At 38.5% G+C, this 22,742-nt stretch overlaps 1 protein-coding gene and 1 pseudogene across 2 annotated transcripts in view; both read left to right on the top strand.

Annotated features, from left to right (window-relative positions):
* The window catches only part of LOC308700501 (nuclear factor 7, brain-like), a gene marked incomplete at both ends in the record, with an annotated part of 251,973 nt that overhangs the window by 125,433 nt on the left and 103,798 nt on the right, over window positions 1-22,742 (top strand). The window lies entirely within an intron of this gene.
* Window positions 11,099-21,980, top strand: LOC308701261 (annotated as a pseudogene). The gene is made up of 3 exons: window positions 11,099-11,226; window positions 13,110-13,125; window positions 21,097-21,980. The product of its transcript is annotated as an uncharacterized misc_RNA (transcript).

Here is a 22,742-nt window from a genome sequence, read left to right as displayed (position 1 = left end):
TGTGAAGTGGCCTTTCAGAGGTTGAAACAAGAGCTGTTGCAGGCCCCAATCTTGGCCTATGCGGACTTTGCTCAGCCATTCATCCTGTATACGGACGCTAGTAACCTTGGGCTGGGGGCAGTGTTGGCCCAGCGACAGCAAGGAGCGGAACGAGTGATTGCATATGCCAGTCGGAGTCTCCATCCAGCTGAGCGGAACGACGCCAACTAAAGTTCCTTCAAGATTGAGCTGCTGGCCATGAAATGGGCAATGTGCGAGAAATTCAAAGACTACTTATGGAGAGCCAAAATCCTGGTGGTCACTGACAACAGCCCGCTGGTGCATCTTCAGACAGCAAAGTTGGGAGCAGTAGAGCAGAGGTGGGTGGCCCAACTTGCCAACTTTGATTATCAGCTGCAGTATCGGCCCGTGTTAACGCAGATGTCTTGTCCCGGCTCCCTGTGGAGCGAAAGGAGGAGCAGTTGGGGGCAGAGCTGAAAGGAGGGCTAGTGGTGGGAGTGATTAAAGCACCTGGAGTACAACGGGAGGACGTCCCGGTCAGTTGGGGATGGGATCCCGTACGGTGGAGGGAGCAGCAAGGAAGCGATGAAGGGCTGGTGGCTCTGCGGACTTACTTGGAGCAAGGTATACTTCCGGGGGCGGAGGAAAGGCACGTACAGACCCAGCTGGTGAGGAAACTCCTAGGACATTGGAAGCGGCTAAGTTTGCGAGATGGGGTGATTTGTCGCACTATCCAGGACCCAACGACTCGAGAGACCTTGTGTCAGGTGGTGGTACCGAAAGCCCAGACTCGACCCTTGCTCCAGGCGTATCATGGCCAATTGGGACATCAGGGGAAGGAGAGAACTGCGTCCTTGTTGCGAAGACATTTCTACTGGGTCGGGATGGATGTGGATGTGGCGGCTTATGTGCAGGAGTGCCCTCGATGTACACTGTTCAAGGCTAGGAGAGAAGTAAGAGCGCCTCTAGTCCCAGTGCGACCCAGGGCCCCTCTCCATATGGTGGCTATGGATTTCCTGACACTGAGTCGACCGATGGATCGGTATCAGAATATCCTGGTGGTTACGGATCTCTTTACCAAGTATGCGTGGGCGATTCCGACTCTGGACCAGACGGCTGCTACTACAGCAACAGCCCTTTGGAGGGCAGTGTTTCAGCCCTTTGGGTGCCCTGAAATTCTCCACTCAGACCAAGGGCCGAACTTTGAGTCCCGGGTGATTCGAGAGCTGTGTCAACTTTATGGGTGCAAGAAGACCCATACTACTCCGTACCATCCCCAGGGGAACGGGGGGTGTGAACGCTTTAATCAGACTCTGCTGAGTTTGTTGGGGACCTTAGATTCAGACTGCCAGGGCCAGTGGGTGGATAGCCTACCAACCTTGGTACAGGCTTACAACAACAGCGTCCATAGCACAACGGGCTATGCTCCTACCTACTTGATGTTCGGCCGACATACGCTTGCCTGCAGACCTGCTGCTAGGGACGGCTGTGCCCAGGGATTCGACTACCACTACTGAGTGGGTGCATAGACATCATCGACAGTTACATACTGCCTATCAGACAGTCTCAGATCATCTCGACATGGCTGCGAGGAAGAACAAACGGTTGTACGACCGGACAGCTAGAGAGGCTCCCTTGTTGCTGGGAGAGCGGGTGCTGGTACGAGACAATCGACGTCAAGGGAAGGGCAAGCTCAGTGACAGGTGGGAGGCTGTACCGTATGTGGTAGAACGACGACCGGGTCCTGATCAGCCAGTGTATGCCATTCGGCTATGGCGGGCCGGAAGGTTCAAAAATAGGACTAATGATTTGTCGTGGGAAGTCACTATACTATAGCCCCTAGTTACTGACTTTCCCACTGATAGGCCATCGGTGGATCTGTATACATACCCTCCTCACACAGCGAGCGACTCACTCTCCTCACACAGCGAGCGACTCACCTCACACAGCGGGCGACTCACTTTCCTCACACAGCGAGAGACTCACTTTCCTCACACAGCGGGCGACTCACTTTCCTCACACAGCGAGCGACTCACTTTCCTCACACAGCGGGCGACTCACTTTCCTCACACAGCGAGCGACTCACTTTCCTCACACAGCGAGCGACTCACCTCACACAGCGGGCGACTCACTTTCCTCACACAGCGGGCGACTCACTTTCCTCACACAGCGAGCGACTCACTTTCCTCACACAGCGAGCGATTCACCTCACACAGCGGGCGACTCACTTTCCTCACACAGCGGGCGACTCACTTTCCTCACACAGCGAGCGACTCACCTCACACAGCGAGCGACTCACCTCACACAGCGAGCGACTCACTTTCCTCACACAGCGAGCGACTCACTTTCCTCACACAGCGGGCGACTCACTTTCCTCACACAGCGAGCGATTCACCTCACACAGCGGGCGACTCACTTTCCTCACACAGCGAGCGATTCACCTCACACAGCGAGCGACTCACTTTCCTCACACAGCGAGCGATTCACCTCACACAGCGGGCGACTCACTTTCCTCACACAGCGAGCGATTCACCTCACACAGCGAGCGACTCACTTTCCTCACACAGCGGGCGACTCACTTTCCTCACACAGCGGGCGACTCACTTTCCTCACACAGCGGGCGACTCACTTTCCTCAAACAGCGAGCGACTCACTTTCCTCACACAGCGAGCGACTCACTTTCCTCACACAGCGAGCGACTCACTTTCCTCACACAGCGAGCGATTCACCTCACACAGCGGGCGACTCACTTTCCTCACACAGCGAGAGACTCACCTCACACAGCGGGCGACTCACTTTCCTCACACAGCGAGCGACTCACTCTCCTCACGTGAGTCATGTACACATTGGCCTAATATTATAATAAAATCATACCCTTCTCAAATACTGTGGTGGTGCAATAACTACCCTGGTGAAAAAAAAGTATACTTTATTATATTTGAAATATATTCCCTTTTTCAATAGTACATTGCAAATATATTTAAAAAAAATATACTATCTTTAAATATATTAAAAGTATATTAGCATCATGCTTTTTATCTATTTTTATAATACAACTTTTAACACACTTTAAAAAAATAGTACTTTAGTATATTTTCTAAAAATATATTTAAAAGCAAGCATACTTTTAACATATTTCTAACAAGTGCACTATAAGTACATTGGTAATAAATATATGCTTAATTACACTTTTAAGAAATATGCTAAAAACAAGCATGCTTTTAACATATTTCTAACAAGTGCACTATAAGTACATTGGTAATAAATATATGCTTAATTACACTTTTAAGAAATATGCTTAAAAACAAGCATACTTTTAATATATTTCTAACTAGTGCACTATAAGTACATTGGTAATAAATATATGCTTAATTACATTTTTAAGAAATATGCTAAAATCAAGCATACTTTCAATATATTTCTAACAAGTGCACTATAAGTACATTGGTAATAAATATATGCTTAATTACACTTTTAAGAAATATGCTTAAAACAAGCATACTTTTAATATATTTCTAACTAGTGCACTATTAGTACATTGGTAATAAATATATGCTTAATTACATTTTTAAGAAATATGCTAAAAACAAGCATACTTTCAATATATTTCTAACAAGTGCACTATAAGTACATTGATAATAAATGTATGCTTAAATACACTTTAAAAAAAAATGCTAAAAACAAGCATACTTTTAATATATTTCTAACAAATGCACTATAAGTACATTGGTAATAAATATATGATTAATTACACTCTTAAGAAATATGCTAAAAACAAGCACACTTTTAACATATTTCTAAAAAGTACACTACAAGTCCTTTTAAGTTTTTGTGTATTTAAAGAAAACATACTTATGTTGATCTACTTAAAATAGATTTGAGTATGCAGTGTACAAATGGCCAGAGGTGGGTAGAGTACCCAAAAACTGTACTCAAGTAAAAGTACAAGTACTTATAGAAATATTTACTCAAAGTAAAAGTAAAAGTAATAATCTTAATAGTTACTTGAGTAAGAGTAAAAAAGTATCCAATGAAAAAACTACTCAAGTAGTGAGTAACTAGTTACTTCGGATCATATAGGCCTCTATATATATATATATATAGAGGCCTTTCTCAAACCCAAGGTCGCTTTACATAGTAGGAAGGCAAGGAAACACAACAACAACAACCAAAACAACATATATATATATATATATATATATATAAATATATATATATATATATATATATATATATATATATATATATATATATATATATATATGAAGACTTCATGATGCAAAAGCCTCTGAGTGCCATCTGAAATTTTCTTCTAAAACAATCATTTGTATCAAGCTCGTATATTTAAGGTTAGTAATTTCACTTTAATGACAATTAATAGGTAGGCTACTTTTCATTGCCATTTAAGTGTGAACATAAACATACAAGCTTGATAAAAATGCTCTTTTAGAAGAAAATTTCAGATGGTACTTAGAGGCTTTTGCCTCTGAAGTCGTAGGCTATATATAAAATGATATATTTAGATTTTGTTTATTTAAATGACTATTATTATCAGCTTTGCAACAAAAACAGAAGAGAGACATAAGCATTATTTCTGCCATCTGTATAGCACGAAAATCATTGCCTGTCCTCTGGTTTGTATAATATTAACTTATACAACTACATTTGGATTATTAGAAAATTTCTAAATAAAATGAATCTGCAGTGTTGCATTCAAAGGTATTTACAGAGAAGAGTTAAAAACTCTTCACATTTGCTCGCGCTCATGACTGCTACTGAACATCTGAACACACACACAAAAAATAAAAGTACATCGACGGTTCTTCTTCTGACTGTTCTCCAAAAATATAATCAAATGTATATTTCTGCAAGCATGTTTAAACTGGTTAACTGTAAACGGCAGGCAAAGGCATTCGTTTTCAAGTCGAGTTCGCACGCCACTGCGCAACAATAGGCCTAACGTTACACACAAACTACCGTACCGCGGGATGGCGGGTGTTCATTAACTGTGAACAATGGTAGCTTTATTTAATGTAAATTAATTTATGTCCAAAAAACGGGTAATGTCATACTTTCTAGTATCGTGGCGTAGTAATCTGTTTGGTTGTAAAATGTATTACCTGAGTGAAATGAAATCGAATATATCGTCCTGTGGAATCATTCATTCACAGACAGCTTACGAAGATGTTCAACTAATAAAGATCTTCATCGCTGGCAAAAAGTTGATGCATTTGAAGATTTGCTCTCACTTGACTGTAGCTAGTAGCTACTGTAGGTCCACTGCCACTTCATCTAACGCTCTTGATGTGCTTAAATCTTTCTGTTACGACTCCGAGTCGAGTGTGAATTGAAAGCTGCTTCAGATGATTCAGTGCGTGCAGGAACTGAACAGATCATTCAAACTGATTCGCGAACCGATTTAGACAGATCTGCCAACTTGTTTGATGAAGTCTTTGAACAGAATCGACTCAAAAGAGTCATTCATTTGTGAATTGAGCATCGCTCAAGTCCAGAAAAAAGATACAGCACGCTTGGAATAAACTACGCATTTAACAACACATATTGCATTAAAATAAAGTAACGAGAGGAACGTCGCCCAATGTAACGAAGTAAAAGTACAGTTTTTTCATTAGAAATGTACTCGAGTAAAAGTAATAAGTACCCACATTCAAATCTACTCTTAAAAGTACAATTTTTCTAAAAAAGTACTCAAGTAAATGTAACGAAGTAAATGTACTTCGTTACTACCCACCTCTGCAAATGGCTACTTTTGTAATTGTGATTTAAGTATTTTTATTTAAGTTTATGCAATGTTAAAGATAGGCACAATGTACAATAAACACAAATCCATTACAAATTTTACATCAACAATCACACCATTGGAACACACAAGAAAATGTGTTTTCTACTGTACAGAAAGTGGCAGCTACTGGATTGTGATGTCACAAGTGGCCGTTTAACATGCAGCCAAGTAAACACTGGCTATATTGCATGGCCAAAAATGGAAGTTCACTCACTAGGGTAGGTAATCCTGTTCAGAAACACTTTTTTTTTTATACTGGATGAAATGGTCCTTCCATCCTGAGAGTAGTCAATACATGTGTTCAGAAAAAGGAATGAAAAAAATCAGACCTCTGTAGCAGCTGCAGGACAGTAAAAACTCTGACCAATCACTGCCATTCGGTGCGAATGTAAAGAACCAATCAGATGCCTTCATGTCTCGTGCCCGAGCCCCACTGCGTGCGCTGCCCTGCGTGCACTCATCACATGTCACCGTTCCGGAAACATTCAGCTCACTACACCGAGTAAGCAGGAGTTTGCGGCACAATGGAAGAGAAAATGCAGCAAAATCTACCAATGCCAGCTTTGCTGGTAACTGCTCGCCCTGATAAAAAGCCTAAAAAAAAGAAAATCGGAGGCAGAAAAGGCTGCAACGAAACAGGCACTGGATAAAGCCAGAGAACAAACTTGCGTCAACATTGCAGCATTTGAATGGTGGAGACAACTGAGGGAGCAAAAGTGATGAAAAGCGATGCCGAGGTTGCGTTCTTTCTGCTGAACAGGTAGTTATTTGTTTTGCTTCGGGGGGATTTGTTATTTCCATGATATATGTTACGTTAGGCCACGTAGCTACTTTTGTAGCTAGTGCTAACTAGCAATGCTAACATTAGCTTCTCTGTCGGTGTAAGCCAGTTGCGTTACAGGTCTGCTTATCTGACTTTTAGGACATGCCATTTTGAACATATTGCACAGCCATAGTCGCAAGTGTCTGCATTATAATTGTGATAAAATGACGTTAATATTGCTTATAAACGGGACAACTGTGGTGATGTGGCATATGTGTTTTGTTAGCTACGAGAAGAAATGTTTGTTACTGTGTGAAATGGAAACAAAGTTTTGTTGTCATTCTTTGTGTGTCTTTGAGATGCAGTAATTATTGTCAGATGTGTAATTGTGATATTCTTCCTAAAGGTAAATCACTGCCAAAGGAGTAGATCACCACAGCAGACGACGCCTCATGCAAAGCCTGACCTGTCAGCCATCCCTGGACACTCCTTTTCTTATATATATTTATTTCTTATTTATTATATGTAAATACAGATTGTTTAAGACAATCAAAAGCAGCGAAAGTACAGATACTTGTGTAAAAAAGTATTTCTCTTAGGTCTCTCTTGTTCGTTTTTAAAAAAAATAAAACAAAAAGTGTTATACCACATTCATTGTCATTATTCATTTAGCATGTAAGGAGGTAAGAAAAGTAATAGCTTGTTTATGCTGAAATGGTAAAGGAAAGGCATTTATCGTTTCAAAATATTTATTCCAACATGACAAAAATACTCTGCTTTCCTGTGACCTGCAGCTGACTCCGACTGTGGATGCGCGTTCATGTTTGTGGGGGCGTAGCTTTGGACGGAGTACTGACGGGAGGGGGTGGAGCTTAGAAGAGGTGCCGCTTTCAAATCTCGCTTGCTCTCCAACATCACCTACTATAGCTTTAAAGTATATTGTACAAAGTATAGCTAAGTAATATTTGTTTATTAATGTGCATTTGTTATTGAAGACAAAGTGTGCTATTTGTAGTATTTGGATTAAGCCAAAGGTATTACGGAGAATATCATTTTTACTCAAAAATAATAGACTTGTATATTGCTCGTAATGATTTTGTAATGTACTTGTAACACAGATAAAGTACACTTTATTATCACTTATCAAGTATGTAAATAGTCCCTACACAGGCATATACTTAAAGTATACTAAGTATACTTGAAGTTGTTCCAATTTAGCACACAAAAGTACACTAAATAGACTTAAAGTTATGCTTTTCTACAATTTAAATACAACTAAGATATACTTAGTACAAAATTAGTTGTTTCAAAATAGCACACTTAAAGTTAACTAATCCTTAACTTGAAGTATACTTATAATTAGTGTGGCTGCAAGTATACTTAGTATATATTTTTAATAAATTTACGGTATATTTCTTGTATGTTTCGAAGACACTTGTAATTAATTTGTAATGTACTTCTAACACAAATAAAGTACACTTTAATACACTAATCAAGTATGTAACTAGTCCCTACACAGGCATATACTTAAAATATACTAAATATACTTAAAGTTGTTCCAATTTAGTACACAAAAGTACACTAAATACATTTAAAGTTATGCTTTACTACAACTTCATTACTACTAAAATATACTTAGTACAAAATTAGTTGTTTCAAAATAGCACACTTTAAGTTAACTAATCATTAACACACTTGAAGTATACTAATAATTAGTCTGGCTTCAAGTATACTTAACATATTTTTTTTTCACCAGGGTAAATATTTCAATAAAGTGTTGTGTTGTAAACGTCATAATATTCTGAACCAATAATCTTAAATTGATTCTCAGTGCACTCTTTTTTTTTTACCTTTATAAAGGCAATTTCCCCAACACTGTCATATTTAATGTTAAATGATATACATTTTAAGTCACTATATGGCTTTTACCAATCAAATTGACTATCAACAAAAATGTTTTATCCCACTGCAGAGAAAACAGAATCTGCATCAGAGGTGGCATTTAGATATTCAAATTTTTGTATGCAAAACAAGCATAAAACACATTGTTTAGCCACTTTAAAATAGACACCTGTAAAGCTTTTGTGGATTTTATAAATTCTTTAAAATAGAATAATCTTAAAAAGTGACATTTCCATTTTTGCTGATTCACACTGGTATCAAAATAGGTAAAACACATATCTACATATCACATTTGTTAGCAATAGATTATTATTTAATAGCACCATTCAAAAGAGTATTCATGCCCCATGAAGTTATATGAAATTTACGTTTTTTAGAAATTAACTTAAAAGTATTACATAATGTTGAGTACTTGTGAGTTCTATCTTGTAAAAGTTCATTTAACTCGTGTCTGCAAGTTCAACTTTGGGGGAGGGTTGATACAGGGCAAATACCCCAAAATACAGAGTTGTCTCCATTTTGAGTTAGAGCAGCTGCCAGCAGCAGTCCTTACGTGAATTCGTATTGAGAGAAACAAAAGATTTTTCTTTTTAATTTGTAATATCAATTAAAGTGTCCCTATTATGGATTTTTGAAAAATACCTTTCATGCAGTGTGTAACATAGCTGTATGTGAATGAACACAGTCTGCAAAGTTGTAAAGCTAAAAGTGCTTCATAAAGTTTACTCTATTCACTAACTTTGGAGCGGACTGGGATGGTCCTGTTCCAGCCATGGATTGTGGTGTTGTTGCAGTTCCTGAGGATATATTTATCTTTATATATTTATCACTTGCATGCAAAGGTAATCACAATAGTAAAGAATGGTTACGTTTTTAGTTTAAACAGAAGAAACAACAAACCCCAGTGGTGTATACGAACACCCTGTATTTGGTCCAGCCTCATGTGGTGTCTGAACTTGTACCTATAAATAAACAGTTACCATCAAATAATTTATTTCTGAGGGAAAAGTTCCTTTAAATGCATTACTAAGGTTTGTGAGTCTTACAAAAATGAACTATGAAAATGAAAAATGAAAGAATGCATTTATTTGCAATATTGCTATTGACTACTTAGCCTAATCATCTGCAGTGTCAGAAACTGAAGGGTCTTTTGTATCCTGTTCTTCAGTGAGGTCCACTACAGTGCAGCAAGTCCTAAATCACCCACTCAAGCCCCGCTGCACCAGAACATCATACAAGTGAGGGGCACACAGGTCAAATAAGGTCCTTTTCTTATCCTCTGGCAATTAGAATGAATGAGTCTCATCAATCAAGAATTTCCAATAATGTCCCTCAGCCATCCACCTCCAGAACAGATTTTGTGCAGGCTAATCTTTCAAGACTTTTTCAGTCTTATCGACAGCCAGCGGCAGTCCCGCAGACCAGATGAAACCCCATGGTCCCATTTTTTATTCATTTTTTGTCTTGCTGATCCTAAGCCTGAAATGACACCTTTAACTGAAGAGCGCAGCGTGTTGCAAAATGTTGGTCTGAAAAAAAAAAAAAAATCACTTTCCCCAATAATAACAGCTCTTCATACACTGAATTTTGTGAACAACTGTTCAGTGCTTATCCTTTGCTTAGACAGGCAGGAGGCTTTAAAATAATGAGATGTGCGAGGAGCCGGGCATTGATACAGATACCAGTGCCAAATTCTGGCTACAGTGTGAAGTACCTTCGAAGTGTGAGAAGTCTCAACAAGGCTTTGGCTTATATTTTGCCACTGCAGCAAGCTCTTATAGAACCAGAAGTAAAGGTAGGCTGTGTTACACCATTTCTTGTGAAATTGCACTTCATGCTGTATTTAGCAAACATGATTTGTCTTATGATGAAGGAGGAGGAAGCTTCTGAGATGTGCAGGTTGTGTCACACACTTGTAGCTGTCCACAAACTGGAAGAAAATGTAAACAGTTGTTTAGGGTATGTTTTAACAAAGATACTGACACAGAATGCACTGACTCTTCTTTGCCATAGCAGACATAAGATATAAAGATTATAATATTATGATATAATAATAACAATAGATGTGATGTATACAGCAATTGATAAAAGACTAAGCCATTCAAAACAGAAATACAATATCACATAAATCACTTCAAGTGCTCCTCGAGTTATTAATATTTACTATTAATTCATTTGCAGCAATTTTCTTTTTGGCGACTCTCCAAAAGTTTTTACGGAAGTGTATTGCATTCACTTGAGGAAAAATAATCTACTCTGTTTTTCTGAATTAACGAGTTAATTATCTCAGAATTACGAGATTCTTTTTCATGAATAAAAAGTTTTTGCTCTGTTTTCTGAATTAATGACTTAATTATCTCAGAATTGCGAGATAATTTTTCATAAATATTTGCTCTTTTTCTGAATTAATGACTTATCTCATAATTATGAGTTTGTTGTTTGATTTAATAATCATTGTTCAACATGTTCAGACTGAGCCAAAAAATGACAACATTTTAACAGGATAAATTAAATCTTCACAAAATGTGTGGGTCTAGGCAAAAAATATAATTTTCCTGAAAACTATTGAAATGGATGTATCGCGTTTTGGAAAAGAGCTCCTCATATATAATTAAACGATAGATGGCAATATGTGCGAGTCGCCAAAAAGAAAATTGCTGCAACTGCAAGAGAAGAATCAGCCCAACCACCTTTATACAGTCGACTATGCCCACCACGCTGCAGAGCAGCAACGACGGAACGAGAAAGTGGTCGAGAGGTAAGTATTATAATGATATTATGCTATGTTATGAGGAAATGTATATTATAGTATGATAGTCATTAGTGGAATTGTGAGTATTTTTTGCCCGACCTGTCTAACATTGCGTTTTGCACGCAGCTTTGTTAAATGGGCGATATGGAGTTTTTCTAATAAAATTAATCATTTTTTATTTGCTTGTGTGTGAAGGGGTTGTAATCTCACATTAAAATGATCCACTTTGCGGGTTTTGCTATTACCTCTGAAAGCAAGTATTCCTCATACGGTATTTCTGTGTAAAGGCTCTGTGTCGGATTTGCCGCGAAAATACAGTCACGTAACTCAGACCTGCATGCGCGCTCCCCTCTCGGCAAGACACGGCAGGCAAAAACATCTGTAAATGGGAAGGCTAATTTGCATGCCAATCCAATCATTTTAGGAATGGTCGACTTGAACGCTGTACAGACCGACCGGGGAAAGACACCGTGGTACCGCGAGAGAGATTCAAAAGCATACGAGCCGTTTGCTCTCTATAGATAACTTACAACGGCTAGATACCTCGACGCCCGCACATGGCGAATAATTTTCGTCTTTATTTTCGTCAACGAAATTAACACTTGTTGCATACAGAATCCTTCCTTTGGATGAGACGTAAAAAATCCCATTAAAATAATCTCGTAAAGAGTAGGGGTGTAACCTCGGTGTCCTGGCCACATTCCATCCATTAGCCTTTGACAATCATGGCCTCCTTATATAATCCCCATCCACTGAATTGGCTCCATCACCCTCTCTCCTCTCCTTCTATTGAGAGTGAGGAGTTGTCGTCATGGTACAGAGCCCCTCCCTCGATATGACCAGGCGGGAAGGAAGTCGACCGGAAGTTGAAGCCGGTGTGGTATAGTATTCGGTAACCCTATAGTATTCGGTAACCCTGAGGACCCAGTTAGTATGCCAGTAGTATGCCTGATCTAAATCTGTTCTCGCGATAACTTGTAGCTAACGTGAGCTGTTTAAGTGTTATTATGTGGTAGCTTTATGTAGAATGCTAAATCCCGCTGCTATATGCAAGGTAAAATTAAATTATATAAATTATAATTATTAAATTATATATTGTATGTAAATTGTGTATATTCTATAGCTAATATTAAAATCTCAAGTTGCATCAATAGCAGGAGAAAGGAGAAAGACCGCAAAAATTAAAAATACTACTGTTATTGTGTCACGAAATTTATTTTTAAGAGTTTTTCAGTCGAGAAAGTAGTTGTTTTAATCTCAAATATGTTGTTTGTTTATACAGACAGCGCCTATTTCAAATTTTGATCTGACGTTTTCGGAGACGGGAGATCCAAGGGATCACCGGGCGCTCAGCGCTCACGTATCCCGCCTGAAAAAGCCTTATCTCGGCAAGTGCAGCAGACGTTACTCGCTGAGTCTAGTGGAGTGGTATAATTCGTCTTGTGTAGGCTATGTCTAACTTTGATCTCATTAATCTAAAGTTTTATAACTTTATATAACGTTGAATTGTTTAGGCTATTTATCTTTAACGTTGTGCCTGCTGACTTATGTTTGACTGAATCGTTTAATTAATTTATTTCTTGACTTGTATGGCTACTTATACTTTCAGAATTGCTATTATTGATCAATAAAACTGAAATTTAACAAAAAGAGACAGGGTTGTGTCATTTTATTTTATATAGCCTATGTAAGAATATTTTAATATATATATAATATGATATCACCAACACAGCATGTATTTTTTTTTTTATGTATGGGATCATGGGAAGTATTTCAGAGTATGTTGTCTTGAAAGAAATCAAGCATCACTGACAAAGGCTCAAAAGAGACCATGACTTTCTAAAAGATCTTTTAAATATAGATGGTTTGTGTTTTTGTTTTACTTTTAGGACTGGAGAACATCTGGTAATGAGATGTCACTTTTTTCTGTTTGTTAAATGCTTAGTTAGGGTTGGGATCTCTGCAAAGGAATACCTTCTCACAACATAGCAACACTTTATAATTAACTTAATGAATTACTAGCGTAATGATATCAGCTGACATAGTTGCACATCATCCTCTTCAGTGGACCCATCCTGGTGCATCATCCTATATATTTCAACCAAGTGGTAAGCCGTTGTGTTTCGATTTTTTTCCCCTCCAAACCAAGATGGCAAATGGTCAGTTAGAATTGCAAGTTGCTCCGGAATATCCACCCATTCCTTCTATCCTAGGAGACTCTTGTAGGTAAAAAAAAATTGCAGCATCAAGCAATATCTAATGAGTCATATCACAGTTGGGTCATTATACGTAAACGTGCCATTTTGTGTCCCTTAGTGAAAAAAAAGCTCTGTAAATCTTAATAAACCATAAAACAAATAAAATATTTTATAATTTAGTTTCCGTAATATGTCTAATAATATAAGAATAAATTAATTTCTGTTTCTTGTTTTTTTTAGGATTTTAATCACATTTTTTGTGCAAAGCATCTTGCAGAAATGTTGCAAATGGCATGTCCCTCGGTATGATTTTTCTACTTCTGCTTGCATCATCTGCCTTTCATGAAGTTTATGGTAGAAGACAAGTGTTCTCTTCTTTTCTTTGAGTTTATGTAATATCTGAAAGACAAAGACACGCTCATTGTGTCAGCCCTGTTACCAGAAAAGCATATGTTAAAAAGTTATTTGTACATATTTAAAAAGGGATCTCCATATCTCAGCTCTGGAAGGCTCTAGAGTCTCCAATCTTGCACTCCTGTCTGCGCCTCAGCACCCTCTATCCGAATCCAGAGTTTCAAGAAGATCCATGAAACTTTATTTTTCAAACCAAAAAAACTATAAGGCCTACTACTACTACCCCTGTCGTTTTTTTGGGTCGAAAAATAAAGTTTATCTGATCTTCTTGAAACTCTGGATTCGGATAGAGGGTGCTGAGGCGCAGACAGGAGTGCAAGATTGGAGACTCTAGAGCCTTCCAGAGCTGAGATATGGAGATTCCACTAAGTATTTGTCACACTGCAAAATAGTGGTTTCGCGGACAGTGGACAGTGTGCTTACAGAGCACTAGACTCAAATGTAGATTGTTTTAGAGATTGGGTTGAGGAAGCATTTTTGAAAAAAAGCCATAAGACAACATTTATTTGTGGATACATTAACATTAATTTATTAAACCCAAATGAACATAAAGGGACGGAAGAATTTATCAATTCTATGTATAGCATGAATTTTTTTCCAATTATAACCAAGCCTTCAAGAATTACTATACAGTCAGCCACCCTCATAGACAATATATTCACAAATGATGTAAATAATAGAATTGTAGGGGGACTGTTGTTTAATGATATTACTGATCACTCAAGTCAGTCCATCCATGACACCTCAGGTTCAACGGGCTAGCTGCGTCTGCTGCTGCGTTGCACCTTTGGGCTTGCATATCAAAGCAAAAACAGTGAGTGAAGTTCCACAGCACTAAAGACTGCAAGTGTTCAGTTGCACATGACGTGTTGTTTGTGTGTTTTTGCAGAGTTCACTAAATGGTTTAGCTCCCCAGTACTTGAGCGAGTTATTAACGCATTATAGTCCTTCACGTCTATTGCGATCTCAAAATTTCCGGCCAGTTGATAATTCCTAGAATATCAAAATCGACTGCTGGCGGTAGATACTTCTCCTATTTAGCACCAAAACTCTGGAACAGTCTTCCTACCATTGTCCGGGAAGCAGACACACTCAGTCAGTTCAAAGCTAGACTAATAACACATCTCTTTGACCTAGCATTCACATAACACATTATAGACTTCTATAATTCCATATTAGGCTGCATAGATTAGGCCAGCCGGAACCGGGAACACTTCCCATAAATCCTGATGTTCTCGTTCCATCATAAGAAGAATGGCGTCTACGTTAATGTTAGTCTCTCTGCTTATACCGAGGTTTACCGCAGTCCGCCGGATCCAGGCCGTATCCAGATCAGATGAAGGACCTACGCCTGGACTCGACGACAACGCAGTGCTGAATTGTCAACCAGTCTCTCCGTTTCTGAAGTGAGGTGGACTCCGGCCGTATCCAGACTAGATGGTGGACCTGCACCTGGACCCAACCATGACGCATCCCTGAAGTGCCGACCTCATCGACACAACCAATCTGACCTCTGACCTGTAATGCTGCCTGGATCATAATCATACACTGTTCGCTAGTTGGCCAGAGGAGAACTGGCCCCCGACTGAGCCTGGGTTCTCCCAAGGTTTTTTTCTCCATTCTGTCACTGATGGAGTTTTGGTTCCTTGCCACTGTTGCCTTGGCTTTGGCTTGCTTAGTTGGGGACATTTAATATTCAACAATATTATTGATCTGTCTAATTTGGGTGGACAATGATGCAATTTTCTTCTAGAAACAAACTTTGTTGTATTATTTTCATTTTATCAATGTGAAGCTGCTTTGATACAATCTGTATTGTAAAAAGCGCTATATAAATAAAGGTGACTTGCCTTGACAACATGAATTTACTTCAAACTAAAGATTTGACTTTTCATACAGCAAAATACACTGCATCTATTTGTCTCATTAGCTCTCAAAAAACTTTAACCTTACAGTTCATTAAATATTTTAACACAGCTAACTCAACATTAATGGTTTTTAAATCTTCACAATCTATAGCCAGAGGACTATCACAAAAGTGTTTAGGAAAGTAAAGACATACTAGAGTATGTTTGTTTAAAGCTGCTTTGTATTGTTGTGTATTTTAAAAAGCTCTATAAATGTCCTAAAACGATGTGCATTTTGCTTGTAGTTTTGTGTTAATAAAAATGTAATATATTACATCTCATAATTCAGTTTCAGAATTCATTATGTATTGTATTGTGTAATTTAATACAATTTTTATATAAGTTTTGATTCTCTAATTTAATTACATTAAATGTTATTGTGTTGTATGATGTTCTGTATTAAGAATTATTATGACATAAATCATATGCATTAGTACACAAATTACATGCTTGTAATAAAAAAAACATATTATGCCCTATTTCTTTAAAACAAATAATTTCGTCACAAAACACACTTTAACATGTTATTTCTTTAAAATAAAGATTATTATATGAATTAAGGTGTTTGATTAATTACATTAAGATTGTGATTCCATAATTACATTATAGTGTTCTTTAGTCAAGGCTAGACAACCAATTAATATTTATGCCCACAAAACATAGCTAGCATTCTGTAATTTATTTAAATGTAATAGCAAAAATAGTAATATACACAAATAAATATTATTTTATGGCTCTTTTAATAAATAAAAGTGTACTTGTAACATATTGCGCTGATTATTGAGGATAAAAAATAATTACATAATTATAATTGCATTACGAATGGCTGTGAATACGGTAAGGCAGTATCAGTGCAGTATAAGCTCATAGCACGATCATTGGATAACGTTAGCTGTATGCTATGCTATTATCTAAGCTAACTAAAAAACACACAAACAACGAGAAATGTTTAATTTCACAATCTATAGCTTCGGTTAAATACTAGTATATGAAACGTATCATTTAAAATACATTAAATACATTAATGACTCGTACAAAACGTAGTACAAACGTCTTCTATAATAAAATAATTTTGTATGATTTATAACCAGGCACTAAAGCGATTACCCATGAAACGTGCTTTGAACCAATCGGATTGCTTGGGTCCTCAGGGTTACCGAATACTATAGGGTTACCGAATACTATACCACACCGGGCGAGCGCAAAATCCCCGCGAACGGGATAATAGGGTATATGTCGAACGTTGCATGACGAAACCGGAAACCTGGTCTCATCGTATCCGCTTGTCATAGAAAGTGTTAACAGCCGTATGAACTGATGCCGATATCTATGGAATTTTAAGGTAATCAGCTAACCTACCTATCTCACTTTGTTATTGGCTTTTTATTCTATTTAAATATCTAAACGTTAGTGTGAAGATTTTTTTTTTTTTACTTTTAAATATCGATCTTCACATGCGAGGGACATTGGTTATGATCATCTTTGCTCGCTCCTTTTAAGTTATCTTGAGTAAAACAGTAAAAAAAATGCATGAAGCACATTCAAAAGACCTGAACCGGAAGCGATGCGTTCTGTTTTCCGGTTTCGTAATGCGGCGTTCGACATATACCCTATTAGCCGAAATTGCGAGATGGTCCTCAATGCAGAACATGAAATCCATGGGGAGGAGTCGGATCCAGATCCAACTCCTCCCACCTTACATACCTAAACCTACCAATCTCCACCCCCTGATCCCTAAACCCACCGCTAAACCTACCCATCTCCACCCCTAAACCTACCAATCTCCACCCCTTATACAAGATCCGACTCCTCCCCCCGGATCTTGTGTACTGCATTGAGGTGCTACTGGAAATTGCCGCCAGCTGTGCACTATGAGACACGTTGTTGGAGGCAGGGCCGGCTCTAGCCCTTTGGTTGCCCTAGGCAAGATTGAGTTTTTGCGCCCCCCCCCCGCTCTTTATAAGAAAATAATAAATAAGAAAATTGATAAGTGTCAAGCCTTTATTTGTTATAATTTTGATGATTATGGCTTACAGCTTATGAAAATCCCAAATTCAAAATCACAGAAAATTAGAATTGATATGAATTGATATGTCATAAGCTGTAAGCCATAACAAAGTCTTGAAATATCTCACTTTGCATGTAATGAGTCTATATAGAAGAATAGAATAGAATAGAATAGAATAGAATAGAATAGAATAGAATAGAATAGAATAGAAAGACTTTAATAATCCCCAAGGGGAAATTGTGATGTCACAGCAGCAAATTACAATACATACCAGACATATTACATATAACATACATTGACCTATACTGTATAAAATTCCTTAAGAATAATACTAAATAAATAAAATAATTACACAAGATGTGCAGTTTAAAATATCATATACCATATATTCATGTGTTATTCTCTATTCTGTCATTAATGTCCATAATCTCTTATCTACCCAGAGAAGATCTGTTATATATTGTTATTGCAGTGGGTAGGAATGACTTTCTGTACCGGTCCTTGCTACAGCAAAGTTGCCGTAGTCTCCAGCTGAAAACACTCTTCTGCCCAACCACCAAGTTGTGCAGCGGATGTGATGTGTTGTCCATGATGTTAAATAGTTTCTTCAACATCTTTTCCTCCACAACCAACTCCATAGGTTCCAGAGCAAACCCCAGCACAGAGCCAGCCTTCTTTATTAGTTTATTTAGACTCTTACTGTCTGCCCCAGCAGATGACTGCAAAGAATATTGCACTTTCGACGACAGACTGATAAAACATATACAACATCTTGTTGCATACATTAAAAGACTTGAGCTTCCTCAAGAAGTAGAGTCTGCTCTGGCCCTTCTTGAAGATGGCCTCAGAGTTGCGTTTCCAATCCAGTCTGTTATCGAGGTAAACACCCAAATATTTAAAATTATCAACCACCTCCACCTCCTCTCCATGCAGGTTAATGGGTTTTAATGTTGTTTAACTAATGTATAATATATTAGTTTCACCTTATAAGTTGAATAATTGAAATAAATGAACTTTTGCACGAAATTCTAATTTTTCGAGTTTCACCTGTAGTCAATCCAACACTTCAACAAGCAAAATATTACTTAAATGATACACTCTAATAAATTGCACATACAAAAATGCTACAAAGAATGTTGATTGATGAACAAACAAAAATGCTCTAATAGTCACTCCCAGGCCCGGAGTGGGTAATCGGGAGAATCGGGAGTATTCCCGGTGGGCCGCTTCACTTTTGGGCCGGTCGAGGAATTTTTTTTTATTATTATTTTTACATTTCAATGTCACATTAGTTACATTAGGATACACACGTTCCGCATTCTGCCACCACAGCGCGCAACTCAGCATGGGTTGTACCATGTGAGGGAGTTCTCCCCTCCCCTCCTATAGAAATGGTTGGGTCCATAGACCGTCTTTTCAAAACGTTTTCTCAGGGAGGCTACCGCGGCTCCGCCGGCGCCTACTGATAGCTGGGCCGGCCGTAACGGTACGCGTCAGGGAGGATGGATGGGAGGAAGAGGCCAGGAGGTAAGCTATGGAAGCTTTGTTTCCGCCACAGAATAAAACATTTTAAAAGATAATTGCGACTTTTTATCTCGAGTTTACATCTCGCAATTCTGACTTTTTTTCTCAGAATTGCGAGATATAAAGTCAGAATTGCCTGAAATAAAGTCGCAATTGCGTGTTAAAAAGTCTGAATTGTGAGATATTAAGTCAGAATTGCCTGAAATAAAGTTGCAATTGCGTGTTATAAAGAATTCTGAGATATAGAGTCAGAATTGCGTGATATAAAGTAGCAATTGCTTCTTATAAAGTCAGAATTGCAAGATATAAAATCAGAACTGCCTGAAATAAAGTCGCAATTGCTTATAAAGTCAGAACTGCAAGATATAGAGTCAGAATTGTGTGATATAAAGTCATAAAACGTGTTATAAAGTCACAATTGCGAAATATAAAGTCAGAATTGTGTGATATAAAGTCGCAATTGCTTATAAAGTCAGAACTGCCAGATATAGAGTCAGAATTGTGTGATATAAAATCATAAAACGTGTTATAAAGTCAGAATTGCAAATTATAAAGTCAGAATTGTGTGAAATAAAGTCGCAATTGCTTATAAAGTCAGAACTGCAAGATATAAAGTCAGAATTGTGTGATATAGCAATTGCGTGTTATAAAGTCAGAATTGCGAAATATAAAGTCAGAATTGCGAAATATAACGTCAGAATTGTGTGAAAAAGTTGCAATTGCTTCTTATGCTTCTTATAAAGTCTAAGTGAATTATTATTTAACCTTTACATTATTTGTTAACCCATGGTATTAATACTAACTACACAATAGTACGAGCTGAACTGTTGCTTCATTTATCCAATTTTAAAAAAGTGCTAATTTGGAATTCCACCATGGAAAAAGTGGGCCGGTCTTGGGCCTGAAACTCCCGGGCTGAAAAGTGGCCCCACTCCGGCCCTGGTCACTCCAACACTTCAACAAGCAAATTATGACTTGAAGAATCAACTGTAAATTGTTTATACACAAATTCTACAAAGAATGTTCAAGGATATTTACCAAATTGGATTAACTTAAGCAAATTATGACCATTAAACTGGTTTAACTATACCTTCTACAAACAAATGTGCTATTATGGATAATGTATGTACCACTACAAAATTAAAATATTTCAGTTCTTTTAGTTCTATCTCAAATAATAAAATATTAACAGTTGTTTCTGCCATTTCTATTCACCTTCAAAGTAACTAGCAAACTATAGCTTAGTGACAGCAATGAAACGTCCAATATTCGGTGATGTAGGCTACAATACTAAGTAAATTTATTTCATTGGACACCTTAATAGCTAAGATGAGAAGACTTACTCTATACTGAGCTTTATTTTTTATCTTCTTCCTTTCTCCGTTTTCGTCCCTGTGCACCAGAGGTTTAGACCGCTTCATTTTCGATCAACGCGCCAGCAGCTGAGCACTTCCCTAACGTAACGTAACGCAACCCTCCCGCCCCCCGCCAATCCAGAAATGGTAGACAAAAATCATAAATTCAATCTAATAATCAGGTTGAAAAGTAATTAAACGTGTGGTTGAGGGGGCGCCCTTTGCCCTTTGATCATGTTTAATAAACATGTTTTATTTCGCGTTTCGTTCTAATTTATGATTAATATGGGAAGTAGATAGGGCGACACTAGAGTGCGTCCGCGCCCCCAACACATTTGTCGCCCTAGGCAACCGCCTAGTTCGCCTATAGCAATCGCCGGCCCTGGTTGGAGGTATGTACTGGTTAATATAAAATTCATTGAACAAGTGTTAGCATGTTATCTTGATAACCTATTTTTCTACCTTTGCAGGATGTCATTACTTCCCTTGGTCCTGTTTATATGAATTTACAACAGACCAAACTGCCACTCGCAAACAGTGTTCTTGCCTGCCTTTGGACATTGGCCAATCAGGAGTCATATCGTGGGGTGGCAGATAGATTTAACATGTCAAAATCCACTCTTACCAAGCATCTCCATGAGTTTTGTTGCAATATGAACACATTTCCTGGCCCACCATCCATGGCCACCACATTTCCTGGCCCAGAGGCCAAAGGCTGGAGATGTCAAAGTTAGGGTTTGACGTAGCAGGTTTCCCCAACACTGTATGTGCAGTGGATGGGTGTCACATTCCTATAATGAGACCCCACTGTGATAATCCCCTAGCATACATGAATAGAAAACAGTTTTATTCTGTAAATTTAACTGGGTTTTGTGACAGTCACATCAGTGTGGGTCACCCTGGGAGTTGGCACGATGCCAGAGCATTTCGCTCCACAGAAGTTTGTCATATTCTTGAAGAAGATCCTCATTCCCTTGTTCCACAGGGAATGCACATAATTGGGGATTCTGCCTACCATTTGTTGACTCAACTTATGAGGCCTTATAGAGACAATGGCCACTTGTCTGCTAGGCAAAAATGCTTTAACAGAAAGTTCAATGCAGCTCGCGTGGTCATTGAACATGCATTTGGCATTGTAAAATCTAAGTTTAGGAGGCTCCATTGCCTGCAAATGAGAAGCATTTCCAATATCAGCTCAGCAGTCTCAGCCTGCTGCATTTTGCATAATATTTGTTTAGAGCCCAGTGATCAAGTTGTTGTGGTAGATTATGGTGTTGATGATGAACCACACCTCCAGCAACCCCACAACACTATTGCATGTCATTATAGAGACCAGATTTGTGGCCAGATCTAACTTGTATGTGTATACAAAAAAGAAAAGAAAAGTAAAGATTTTCTAAAGGTATTTGAATGTACAGAAATATTCAACAAATGATAAAAACTACTCGGTTACTATCGTAACCTCAGTTCCCTGAGACAGGGAACGAGTATTGCGTAGCTATACGCAGTGGGGAAACTCCTTTTCCTCGATTTACTGAAGCTTTTATTTAAAACGCATTTGCAGCTGCACAGCTAGCACATTGAGCGTGGCTCGCTCATAGGCTGTGCTGCAGCAACTGCTTAAACCAATGGCGCGGGCGCCTCAGACAGGCCACCAATGAACAACATTGTACGTCAGAGCTCCCAAAGGGGGCGTGGCCTTAGTCTATATCAGAGCCCCGCATTCGCCATTATAGCAGGTTCCACGACTGAAGCGACAACTCACCAGGTTACTATAGTGCGGCCGGCTACGCAATACTCGTTCCCTATCTCAGGGAACTGAGGTTACGATAGTAACCGAGTAGTTCCCTTTCGAACGGTCACTTCGTATTGCGTAGCTATACGCAGTGGGGACGCCATGCAAAACGCCGCACCAACAGTAACTGGTTGCCACTGAACTCAGGACCCCTGAGCTCAAACAAGTCCGAACCATTATAAAATATATTTATATATATAGACCAGACACCGTCGGGCCTTATAAAATATATATGTCAGTATCAATACCAACCCAATATACTAATGAACCCGGACACCGTCTGGGCTATTTAGTAAATTAGAAATTAACCAGCAAGCGGGT

Source organism: Scardinius erythrophthalmus, assembly GCF_964197995.2.
Source record: "Scardinius erythrophthalmus genome assembly, chromosome: 13".
Classification (NCBI taxonomy): domain Eukaryota; kingdom Metazoa; phylum Chordata; class Actinopteri; order Cypriniformes; family Leuciscidae; genus Scardinius; species Scardinius erythrophthalmus.
The sequence above is the reverse complement of the archived record's forward strand: the minus strand, read 5'-3'. Positions and strand labels throughout refer to the sequence as shown.